Source organism: Piliocolobus tephrosceles, chromosome 2 (assembly GCF_002776525.5).
Source record: "Piliocolobus tephrosceles isolate RC106 chromosome 2, ASM277652v3, whole genome shotgun sequence".
Classification (NCBI taxonomy): domain Eukaryota; kingdom Metazoa; phylum Chordata; class Mammalia; order Primates; family Cercopithecidae; genus Piliocolobus; species Piliocolobus tephrosceles.
In genome coordinates this window covers 101,432,598-101,445,723 of record NC_045435.1, presented here as the reverse complement: position 1 = coordinate 101,445,723, position 13,126 = coordinate 101,432,598, and the positions used below count along the sequence as shown (strand labels likewise).

General features: G+C 37.6%; 1 long non-coding RNA gene across 1 annotated transcript; it reads left to right on the top strand.

Moving 5' to 3' along the window:
- The first annotated feature begins 2,424 nt into the window (after window positions 1-2,424).
- On the top strand, window positions 2,425-12,483 carry LOC111523202. Its single transcript, XR_002725464.1, has 3 exons — window positions 2,425-2,510; window positions 5,067-5,193; window positions 11,092-12,483. It is a non-coding gene; the product is annotated as an uncharacterized LOC111523202 (long non-coding RNA).
- The last annotated feature ends 643 nt before the right edge of the window (window positions 12,484-13,126 follow it).

The following is a 13,126-nucleotide window of genomic DNA, read 5'->3' as shown; positions in this document are numbered from 1 at the left end:
ACAATATCAATACATGACAAATAGTTATCATCTGATGCCCTCGTGTATTATTTTAAAATAAGTCCTAAACATTATATTATTCCATCCAAAAATACCATAGTGCACCAATGTTTGCTTTGAGATGCAATACAGTGACTTTTTCTCCGTTCTTCTCCTAATCCAACTCCTCTTTATATTATCTCATCTTTTCTTCCTCTTCCCACCACCATAGCTTTAAAAAGAGGAAGTGTTTCAATAGGAGAAGGGGCAGGGGTGGCAGTGGTAAGGGATAGAAGGCCCAGAACAAATACTGGGATCCTTTCATTCATTCAGCAAACATTTTAGACCTATCCTCTCTCAAAGTCTCAATCATCACTAGTGTAGGCAGTTGTTCAGATAGGTGGTACTGGACAATGATGTTTTTGTTTAGCCAGAAAGGAAGAATGGAAAAGAGTCCCTTAACACCTGCCATCTAGTGGTTACAGTGATAAGTAACATGCATGCTTTCTACTAGACAGATTTATACATGGTTTGTTTTATGGAACAAACAGGAAATTAAGGCCAGAGGGGTAAAGTGATTTAAGGTCATATGGCTAGTTAATAGCAGAGCTTGGCATAGAACCCAAACAAGTTGATTTTAAGACCTGTGTAAATTTTGATTGTTTGAAACATAAAGATGTCATTCAAATGATTTTAAATTTGATTAAAGCATCATCCTGTTTTGTATTTATTTGTATAGTACATTAGTATCAAAGGAGAAAAAGTGCCATTGGTTGAATGAGGGAACAAGATGGGCCTATGAGATAATATTAACATTGAATTATTTTCCATTAAATGATCCTATTACCAACATTTCAATAATAATAATAATGCCTATGCTAGCTCTGTCATATTCCTAAATAAAGGTTGAATAATTATATTAGAGAAAACTAAATGCAATTATGCCACATCATTGACAGTGCATTCACAGAGTCTATGTTACCTTCTGGAGTTTGTTGGATCTGTTACTTATTCCTGTCCAGTCAGTTAAAATTGAAGGTGGAGCTCACAGGAGCTGATACTTTACACTTTATTTCTGAGTAAATATAAGAAGTTTGCCAGGGGAATGGAAATACTGTGTTTCAAATGAATCCAGCAATGGCCACACCAAACATTCAGATGATCATCACAATTAGGTGGCATCTAGGTTACATTGCCCTTGTCTCTCCAGGACTGGGGCTTTCCTAATCCTTTTCACTTGAGAGGGAAGGATTTAAAAGTGAATCTACCCCTACCTTATTAATATTTTGGGGCAGATTTTGGGAATGGGGAGAGGTGGCGAGCATTTTGAGACTCTACTTTTGGTGTTAGCATTGAAACTCATTGTGTGACATTTAGACGCTTCTTTGGATCCCATTTTCCTTACCTGTAACAGCAAGAGGTTGACTAAGTGATTACCTCTAAAAGTTCCTTTCAGTTCTGTCATTCTGTGAAATTTTTGTGCTAAGGATAAATCTTCAGTTCAGCTGGTCCCTTCTGCTTTTTCCTGGGTTGACTTCCTTCCTCCCACAATCATTTATTGAGTATCTCCATGTTCTTGAGGGTAGGGCCTGGGTTTTATTCAACTTTCCCCATTACCTAGCACAATAACTAAGCAGGTTATTTCCAGTAGGGTTAAAGTTGTTTTCTATATAAGATTCCAACGGGGGCTCACAGTTCCAAAGAGGGTGCCAGGCATCATCAATTAACTAAAAGCTGAGTATCCGTAAAAATAAAAAAAAAAAGTTGGGGGGGGGACGCGGGGGGACATAAAGGCTAGCAGGATATCTGGTTCCAGTTGTCCTTAAGCACAGGTATGTTACAACAGGGAATAAGAGTGCATAATAATGCAAAAAGTAATGGTTAACACTCATCGAATGCTTTCAGTGTGACGGCGCTTTCAGTGTATTATCTCAAGTAATACAATCGTCCTATTTTTTAGGTACTAGTATTATGTTTCACACTTGAAGTGGGCACAGAGAGGTTAAGTAACATGCCCAGGCAACACTGTTAGAAGTGGGAGGCAGCATTTGAAACCAGATAGCGAAACCTCACAGCCTGCACTCCTAGCGCTCCACTACGTAGATAAATAAGAAAAATGACAATAACAATCGTGATTTCTCCAAGAGGCCAGGTGAATTTGACCAGTGATGAGTACAACCTACAGAAGGAGCAGAGGGAAGTGGCTGCCGAAAAGAAGGCTAAAGAAGTTTGCAAAAAGATAACATGCACTTTTCCAGGCTAGATACCCAGGCCGAGAAGCAAACCGGCGGAATAAAATCTGACAAGCAAGATATGGAGCGCGCCAGGATGCCAGGTGAACCCAAACAACAGGTCGGAAGTGACGTCCCTAGCTGAGTCTGGCGCTCAGCGGGACGGCGGGTCAGGTGGAATTCCGGCCGGACGTGGCGCACGGGAAGTTACGCAGGGGAGGCGGTACCTGGTTGTGGAGGGTGACGCCATGGGCGGGGCGGAACGTCTGGGATCCGCTGGGAGCCTCGGATCCCCGACAGGTAACCTGCTGGCGGGATCTGAACTGGGGTGAGGGTGGCAGCTGGGGTTGATGGCCTAGGTCGCTCGGGGCCCTAAGCGCGGGCGGACACAGGTTAGGTAATGGACAGCATTAGGTCGTGGCTGGAGAAAAGGCTCCTTGGCATGAGACTCCCTGAGGGGTTGAGGATATGGAGAACTCTTGGGAACTTGGTCTTGGAGGCCCGAAGTCGTCGAGGAAATACAGACAGGTTGAGTCTTCTCAGAATCAGACATGGCTGGGGGCCATGGGTTTCCGATCATTGGCGCGTGTATTGGAGAGACGGAGCCTGGGACACTGAGATGAGTTGACCTAGGGTTCACCTACCCCGACCTGTTCTGCTAATAGGGGACAGGGACCTCAACTTTTTGTCTCTTAACTCGTAGCACAATGCCTTGCCGCAAGTAAGCATTCTTTAGATGCTGTCGAAGGAATGAATGAATGAATGAATGAATGAATGAATGAATGAACCAACCAACCTGATTCTGGCTCCCAGGCAGAACCTCTCCCAAATTTCAGTATTCTAACCTCTGAATATAGAAATGACTCCAGTTTAGTTTGCTAACCAGTGGTTTATGAGGATGCTGGTGCAGCAGATACCCAGGACATTGTTGGTTTTTGTTAGTTTTGTCTTTTATGGTTATTGAAATTTAGAAATGTGTCTTAGTATTCTTATCCGGGTGGAGAGGATGAGTCACTTACTTTGGCTTCTTTCAGGTTCCTTTACTTTTCTGGGAAGAACTTGTAGGGAAATGATACCAGGGAGGAATTGGACCGTTGTAAATAAACTGTTGTTATAGCACTGACTGCTCTTAATGCTTTCTTTTAAGCAAAGTAAACTTACTTTCCTTTTTTTTTTTTTTTTTGAGATGGAGCCTCGCTCTGTCGCCAGACTGGAGTGCAGTGGTGATCTCGGCTCACTGCGCGACTTCCGACCCCCTGGTTCAAGTGATTCTCCTCCCTCAGCTTCCCGAGTAGCTGGGATTACAGGCACACGCCATCACCCCCAGCTAATTTTTGTATTTTTAGTAGAGACGAGGTTTCACCGTGTTGGCCAGGATGGTCTCGATCTCCTGACCTCGTGATCCGCCCACCTTGGCCTCCCAAAGTGCTGGGATTACAGGCTTGAGCCACTGCAAGTGCGGCCACTTTCCTTTTTCTTAATGGTTTCTTCGTTATCTTATACGTAAGTGTACTACTTACATTTGAGATGTGAGAATTATAACTCACTGTAATTATATTGTAATTGAGAATACACCTTATATTTTTGATTATGAAAATGAAAATAGTAATTTATAAAAATCCAGTCAGAGATTATACCTGGTGTTTATAATAAGGTTAACTCCTTCCAAACAGTTATATTAATAGAGGGTCCCCAAAAGAAGATTAAACTGTTTCCTTTGTTGGAAGTACTTGTTTAGGTGTCTTAAATGTGATCAAGAGTGGGGCCAGGCATGGTGGCTCACGCCTGTAATCCCAGCACGTTAGGAGGCCAAGGTGGGCGGATCACTTGAGGTCAGGAGTTCAAGACCAGCCTGGCCAACATGGTGAAACCCCGTCTCTACTAAAAATATGGAAAAAATTAGCCGGGCAGGGTGCGATCCTGTAATTCCAGCTACTTGGGAGGCTGAGGCACGAGAATCACTTGAAGCTGGGAGGCGGAGGTTGCAGGAGCAGAGGTTGTGCCACTGCACTCCAGCCTGGGCGACAGTGTTAACTCCTCAGGAAATATAAATAAATAAATAAAATATAAAATATAAATAAATAAAATTTTAAAAATAAAAATTAATTTTAAAAATGTGATAAAAAGTGGGAAGGGACCTAAAAAACAACTACCGTAACCTTACTGGTTTTGGTTGTCAAATGGAAAAAAAGAGCAGATGAGACTGTCTTCAGGCTGTGTAATGAAATCTTGGCATGAATCACTACCTAGTCCAGTGAGGTGAATGTGTGTATGGACCACATAATGAGATAGCAGCTCTGGTTTCAGAATCTTACCATTAGATTGGATATAGTAGGAGTAGGAAACCCTGAATTTATGCCACATGGGGGTGTGTGTGTGTGTGTGTGTGTGTGTATGTGTGTGTTTTACAGAGATGAAACTTCTTAAGCATTTTCTAGATATAAAAATCTAAGATGTTCTCAAAATAGATTGAAAACTCCAAAAAGTTGACATGTAAATATATTATTGCACTGTTTAAATTTTAAGTTTACATACCCTTAAACCTTGTTTTCCCAGTTTCTGGAAAGTGCCCAGAATCATGCCCATTTGTGTATATTGTTACTTTAGAATACGTAAAATTATGGTACAAAGTCATGTTTTGAGATCCTGTAGATTTATGTTAATATTATTGTCTTACTTAAAAATCCAGTCTAATTTTGCTACCTCAGTCTCCTGTTCAGTGTCAATCTGTTGTTCAGTGTGATGTCCACTAAGTTGTGGACATCTAAATGTCTGTGTAGTATAACTTTTATTCATAATGATTTGGTATCTCAGTGGTAACTTAGGTCTGTACATTGACATTCTTGAGGTTTTTAGTTTTGCAGAACACTGATATCTATGGACTCTAAAATGGACCTCATTTAAAGAAACCCACGGACCATTAATGGACAAAAACATGAGTCAATATGTATTGTGGCATTCAAATCCTAGCACTTTGGGAGAGGTAAGTAATTGACTGTGTTTTATGTTTGTTGAGATGGTAGAACAATCTTAAATTTGCCTAGGAAATTATAGGATTGTAATTGAAAAGTACAGTTCTTAATCTCTTTATGTTTTAATCAGGACCTTCCAAAGAAAGGTTTGTTTTGTAAATATAAAGCAATTGTTCTTATTTTCCTATAAAGTTGATCAGAAATTGAAGATTGGCAAGCTATATTTATATTGTTCTTGGAAAGTTACTGCTCTGCTTTCTTTTTTTAGGGGGGAACCTCCTTTCAACACTTTACATCCTGGTAGAAATAATTTAATCTGTGGATACCCTGTAGAAATGAGGCCTCAAATAGTCATTTAAATTATCTTGCATCCAAGTTTGGCTATGTAATAGTATATGTATCAAATCTACTGATCAATTTTATCTTGTGCCTCAGGTTTAAGCAAGAAAAGAGGCCCAAAAATGCCTTTTTTTCTTTATCCTGCCTTATTCATGCTATTTTACTTTTTTCTTTCTTCTTCTGTTAAAAAAATATATTAGGTGGTTGATTCTCCAGGGCTTTTATCTTTCTGTCTCAAGGGGGTAAAATTTATTTTCTCCCATTTTACCTTTTTTAATTGATCGGTTTGTTCATTTTCAGAACCTTAACTTCTAACTTTATGATAATATTTGTCACAACTTTAATCACTAAGCATTAAACTTGTAGTTTTTTTCTGGTCTCCTTTGTAGATACCCTGGCTTCTTATTTAGAATTTGCTTAATTCTATAGCAGGCAGTACTTCTAGGAATTCATCTTTCAGATTTATTTGGCCTTACACACAGAAATTTGCATACAAAGATTTTTGTCACCATATTGTTTGATTTAAAAAAACCTGCTAGAAATAGCCTAACTGTGTTTCAACAGAGGTCTGGTTAAATGACTGTCTTTATACAAAGTAATACTTTGCAGCTCTTAGGATAAAGTAGTTGCAGAGATGCAGATATGGAAAAATCTCTAATACACATTGTTAACTGATAAAACAATAAAAAGAACTATACATACAGTATGTTTTCATTTGTGTTTATATAAAGCATACATTTATATACATACATACAAAATTTCTTCAAACCAGTGTAAGGAATTATTGACAGATAACCCTGGGAAATGAGACTAGAGGCCTACAGTAGGAAGAAGAGACTCACATCTCACAATTTTTCCGTATACTATTTCTGGTGGGTTGATTTTTTTTTTTTTTTTTTACTATGAGCATGTTTGTATTTTCATAATACTAAGAAACAAACAGCAAGTCTTTACAATAATTTAGCAATTATGAGAGCCTTTTACTATTCCCTTATGACTTTCTGTTCTTATAATACTTGGACTATTTAGAAGAAGTAGGGTTACATAAATGAGTTAAGATTTTTTCAGAGCTGCAATCTATTCCAATCCATTGTAATAGATTTTAAACCTTGACCTTAGATTGTTACTATTAATAAGATCTTAAGAATACTAAATGCTTAGTCTTGCCGAATTCAGTATTCATTTACAGTATACTGCGTGTTGCTGACCTGACCAGGTGATATGGTGGGTGTTACCGTTGTTTGCAAGCTAGGTTAGTATTGCTGTGGCATAGTTCTGAACTTCACAGTATTACTGAATAGGATGAACTTTGTTTTATCTGAATTGCTATTTAGGGACTTTTTAAACAACTCATTATTGTTTTACTTTGTTCTTGATGTTTAGAACTGGCTTAAGGCATTGCAAAGAATGGCTTGTTCTGTTAGTAAAATCAGTAAATCAGAAAAATAATTTATATAATTGGTAATCTCATTTTGTATTACTTTTAATTAGCTGATTATCTGCCTTGGGAATGCAGCAGAAAATTCTGGTGACTTTTACTTCGATAATCATTTTTGTCTTCCCACACTTTTATTGTAGGACATTTGGAATAGTAGTAATAGATAAGTAAAATGAATTATATGAAAAATTTAAATATATAATAATCTTTATTTTTTAATAGGGATTTTATTAGAAACTTGCTTGAGAACAGGCTTTGTAAGATACATACCTATATGATACCACTTATTGTGTGTCTGTTAAAAATCATAATGAAGGCTGCTAACTAGTGATTGAATCATGATTAGTAGAATAGAAGAAGTTATAGGCTCACACCTGTAATCCCAGCACTTTGGGAGGCCGAGGTAGGTGAATCACCTGAGTTCAGGAGTTCGAGACCAGCCTGACAACCATGGAGAAACCCCATCTCAACTAAAATTACAAAAAATTAGCTGGACATGGTGGCACATGCCTGTAATCCCAGCTACTCAGGAGGCTGAGGTAGGAGAATCACTTGAACCCGGGAGGCAGAGGTTGCGGTGAGCCAAGATCACACCATTGCACTCCAGCCTGGGCAAACTTGGCAGAGTATTTTGCATATACTCATCTCTGTTAAATGATGCTTTGTTTCCTAATGTCCTTGGGATTAATCACTATCATCATGAAGGGGAAATCAGTGAGTGCGATGCCTAGAGTAAGACTCTTTATTCTTGCTAAGTGAATGGATAGCAATGAATTGAATCCAAGGACAGATTGTTTTCCTAAATCAAGAGGATAGAATATGGTAAAGGTGACAGAGAGAGAAAGGAGATGAACCTGAATGTAAAAGTTACATGTAAAGAACACAGAATTGAGGAAAGATGCTTCTATATGTGTGTGTATATATGTGTGTACATAGATATATAGTATATAATATCTACATCTATGTATGTTGCATACATATATGTTCTGGAAACATATATATTTATATAGAGAGAATATATATATTCCAGAAATATATGTGTGTGTGTATATGTATATACACATAGAGAGATAAAGAGAGAATATACATATATATTCCGGAAAACCAGATAGGAGGTTATCCAGTTAGTCAATGAGGAAAAAAAAAAAGCGCATTAAGTCCTTAGAGATGGGCCTGTCATTGGCTAACTCATGATTTTGCGAGTAGCTTAAATAATTTTGGAAGTTTTAAGATTATTCACAGAGTTGAAATGACAGGAAGGCAGACCTAAGCTTAAGTGAGAAAATTAAAATCTAGCAACATAAACTATTATGTTAACCATATCTTTTGAGATTCTGTTTTATGTAGTTTTGGGGAGGGGAGAAAGAATAGAGAACTCAAAAATTTATTGATGTTCAATTTGAATTGAACAAGAACATAAGTCTTTCCTAGCATTCCAATTGTTTATGACCAAGAATAAATAGATCTCATTAACCTATAAAACATTAATGCACAAAAACTGATTTGATTACCTTGCAGAACAGGAGAACGGTTTTTAATCAATGTTTTGATCCTATAAAAGGGCAATTGTAATGATCTGGATTGAGGGGACTGGAACTATTTAAAAGACTTTGGAAGGGTTGGAGAAACTCCATAGGAAGTATACTTGTTCTTTGTTATTTGAGGCCAAATTTCATTCAAAATAAGAGAAAGTATAGAACTATTAATAATTAGCAGTGAAGCAGACTGTGTTGAGAGGCAGTGGACTCCTGGTAATTTGGGTTGCTTAAGCAGATTTTGAACATCAGGAACACTGTAGAGGGGATTTTTCATTGTATGGGAGAATGTACTAGATTATTCCAGAGGCCTCTTTCAAATCCTAAAAACTTTTTTGTAGTATAATAAAGTGATTTATTGTAGATGGGTTTAATCTCTTATTCCTATATTTAAATACTGATAGCTAACATATCCACTGATCACTTATCCATCAACCTCACCTCACCCATAACCAGGACATAAATTTTAAAATTATTTTAACTTCAAATTATAAGACATAAAATCAACATGCTTTTCTCAGATCCTTACTCAGTTTACTTTTATTTTAGACACAATTCTGATAGGCTTAATTAGCTGGCATCTAATTCCATGAGATATTAGAAGTAACAAATCATGAATAGTCCAGGTGCTCTTATTAGAGGCAAAGAAAAAAGGAAAAAACTCATAAAGCAGACCAGCTAATTTAAAATTGTAGCAACCTGAGTCCTTTTGATAAGATGAAAACAGCTCTATATTAATGGATATTCAAAATGATAACCCTGACTGCACAGAAATAATTTATGTTTAGTATTTTCTATTGAAGAAGGGAAGAATACCTGAATTTTAGAAAGATCTCTTCAGTGTGTTTAATAACAAAAGACAGTCGGACAGATATTTTGGCATTTGGAGAGGCTGCATTGTATAGTGGAAAGAGCACAAACTCTAGAGTAATATAGACAGATTTGAATCTGGGCTCCAGTCTATTAATTAAGTTTTATTATTCGTTTCAAGCCTCAATTTCCTCAGCTGTAAAAAGGAATTTACTGAAGGTTAATGTATATAAAGTCTTGTCTACGTAAAAATAGCTATTGTTATTATTTCATTATTACCATAAAGCTGACTTTATCTTGATTAAAAAAAATTTTGGGCTATTCAAGTAGAGCAAGAACAAACTTATCTAATAGTTTTAGTGTAAGTTTAATATATATAATGCTAATAATGGTGATGGCATGCTTGAAAAAAGTTTTTAAAAATTATACAAGTAATTTATATCCACCTTACAAAAATTAGGTTATAGAAAATATACCTAAGCAAAACAAGGAATAAAGTTGTCAGAATCCTTTATCACTATAATATTTTAGTGCATGCTTCATTTTTAAACTGCTTTGACATTCCCACAGGGTGTCACTTCTGAGTAGTGACTGCTGAAATGGATTCTATATTACTACTGTTGGGGAATTTACATTATTCACTGTGCTTTCTAATCATAACATGAAGTGAAAGATTGTGACATGGCACAATACTGATTAAAATAAAGCCCCGGTCCTGGTAAATTTTGTTGTATTGAAACCAGTTTTGTAGAGCAGTGGGTGTTTCTGTTGTGGAGCCAGAGAGCCCAAGTTTGAATCCCGTCTCTACTACTTATCAGCTGGGTAATTACCTGAATTTCTTAATTTTTCTGTACTTCAGTTTCTTTATCTGTAAATTGGGGACAATAGTAGTATCTAATTCATGGGTTGTTGTGAGGATTAAAGGAATTAATCTACATAAAGTGTTTAGAGCAGTGCCTGGCACAAAGTATAGACTCAGTAAATATTAGCTGTAGTGTTATTTGTTTTTAGGCAGGTTTATACAAGCATATACAATAAACAGAATGAGCACAAAATTAAGTCAGTGAGATTAAAAACCTCTTCTAAAAAAGGGAGAGGTATGGAACAGAGGCTAGTATCCCCTGAGGGAGAGAGGCCTCTGGTAATTATTTACTGAGCTAAAATTTCAGAGGGCTATAACCTGTCTTTTGTTGCATCATGCACATGTTTACAATATTTTTACCATATGTTTTTCATTTGAACCTTACAAAGGGGTCTGAATTTTTCCATTTGAAGGCATTGTTTCTTTTTCTCCCTGTTTAAATATTTCAGTATTTTTGAACCATAATATTTCCACATCAGTTTCTTTCCCTACCCCACAAAGTCAACATCATTTTATGCTGTCTCTTCCAACAAGCATTTTGGCTATGCTTTCAGAGATCAAAAGCTCTTTAAGACAATTCGATACCATGGATAGAGATCAAAGAGATACAATAAATTATCATTAAATCAGTGTATCTGACTACAGCCCCAGGGAGATTCTGTAAGAACTTTAAATTCTGTTGCAATTTTCAGTGATGGGTATTAATCAAAGAGATAATAAGCCAATGAACATATTTAGCCGTTCTGTCTACTGTACCTTTTAAAAATTTTTTTTTCCTTTTCTTTTTTTTTGATTTTCTCCTTTTCTTTTAGCATGGTATCTAGTAATCTGATTAATTACTGACCAAAAAGAAGTTTTTAATTTCCCTTAAAAAAATTGTTAGACTTGTAGTAGAATTTTTTTTGTGTTTTGTTTTGTTTTCAAGCATCAAGTACCACGTTTTTGAAGACCATGGCCTATCATCATTATGCATTCAAGATTTGAGTTTGAATAACCTCATCAAGACTTAGATCTTCTTCAAAAGCTTCAAGTCTCATCTGCATTAAAGCTCTCCATTGAACCCTCTCACAAAAGTACAAGCTTAAAGGGACTAAAATCCATTCATACATTCCATTTTATATCCCTTCCTCTGACTTCTCTTCAATTTCCTTGGCCTCTAGGGTGCTTCATATTGCTTGTGTTCCTTTAGACTAGAGCCAAGGAGACAGTGTTTTCCAAAAAATGTGTTCTGTGGCCATAAGTTTTCATTGATAGAGAAGCATAAATTTAACATGATGAATTTAGAATTAGGACTTTTATGGTGTCCTATAAAAAGTTGAGTTAACAGGCCGGGCATGGTGGCTCCTGCCTGTAATCCTAGCACTTTGGGAGGCTGAGGCAGCCGGATCTCCTGAGGTCAGGTGTTTGAGACCAGCCTGGCCAACATGGCGAAACCCCATCTCTACTAAAAATACAAAAATTAGCCGGGCGTAGTGGCGGGTGCTTGTAATCCCAGCTACTTGGGAGACTGAGGCAGGAGAATCACTTGAACCCAGGAGGCGGGGTCTGCAGTGAGCTGAGATCACGCCACTGCACTCCAGCCTGGGTGACAGAGCAAGACTCTGTCTAAAAACAACAACAAAAAAGTTGAATTAACAATAAGGAAATTAGGACGAAGTGGCAAAAATATTTTGGGTTACATTATACTCTCAGAAGCTATGTGGTTTAGAGAAAAGGGTCCCCAACCACAAAAGTTAGTGGTTCTTATTCTGTCTACCTCGTACTAGGTATATGGTAACTGAGAAAGTCACTTAACCTCTCTGAACCTTAACTTCATCATCTATAAAGTGAATCTAACATTTCCCCCCCGGCCTACCTCACAGGGTTGTTGTGAGGATCAAATGAAATAATGTACATGAAAAGACATATATAAAATGTATAATACAGACAAAGGGTCCTGTTACATAGTTGGAAGTCATTCCCTCAGATCTTGGGTCTAGGAAGGTAGGTGATTTAAACTCACTGAAAGGTACCATGTTCAGGTTGGATACATGGTAACAAGCTATATTAAATTTTTTTCTCTGAGTTGAGTCCCTAAAATACTATCATGGGCTGATTCTAAGAAGGAGCACGAATATATATTCCCCTAAAATTATAGCTTAGCATTGTTAATGCTCTAGAGCAGTTATCAGAGTTATATGTTGTAACATATTAGTGATTTGTGAAACTTTTTTACTAAAATGTGACCCTCATTTTTCTTTAAATGAAAGAACATAGAATATTTCACAATGCATTCCATGTGGTAAGAGTAAAAAATTGTTTTAGTTATCTGTACAAATGTGTGTGTGTGAACGTGTGTGTACTTGGTCATTAAATAAAATGTACTTTTTTTCCCCTGTGAGTTGCAGCTGCTGTTCTTTCTTTCTTTTCTTTTTCTTTTTTTTTTTTTTGAGACGGAGTCTGGCTCTGTCACCTAGGCTGGAGTATAGTGGCGCGATCTTGGCTCACTGCAACCTTTGCCTCCTGGGTTTAAGTGATTCTCCTGCCTCAGCCTCCTGAGGAGCTAGGATTACAGGCACTGGCCACTGCGCCTGGCTAATATTTGTATTTTAAGTAGAGAAGGGGTTTCGCCATGTTGACCAGGCTGGTCTCAAATTCCTGACCTCAGGTGATCTACCCACCTCAGCCTCCCAAAGCGCTAGGATTATAGGCGTGAGCCACCGTGCCCAGCCTCTCTTTTTTTTGAGGCAGGGTCTCACTTTATCACCCAGGCTGAAGTGCAATGGCACAGGCTACAGCAGCGGCGTGATCATGGCTCACTTCAGCCTTGACCTACCGGGCTGAAGTGATTCTCCCACCTCAGCCTCCCCAGGTAGCTGGGACTACAGGCACAGGCCCCGACAACCGGCTAATTTTTCTACTTTTTGTAGAGATGGGGGTTTCATCATGTTACCCAGGCTGGTCTTGAACTCCTGAGCTCA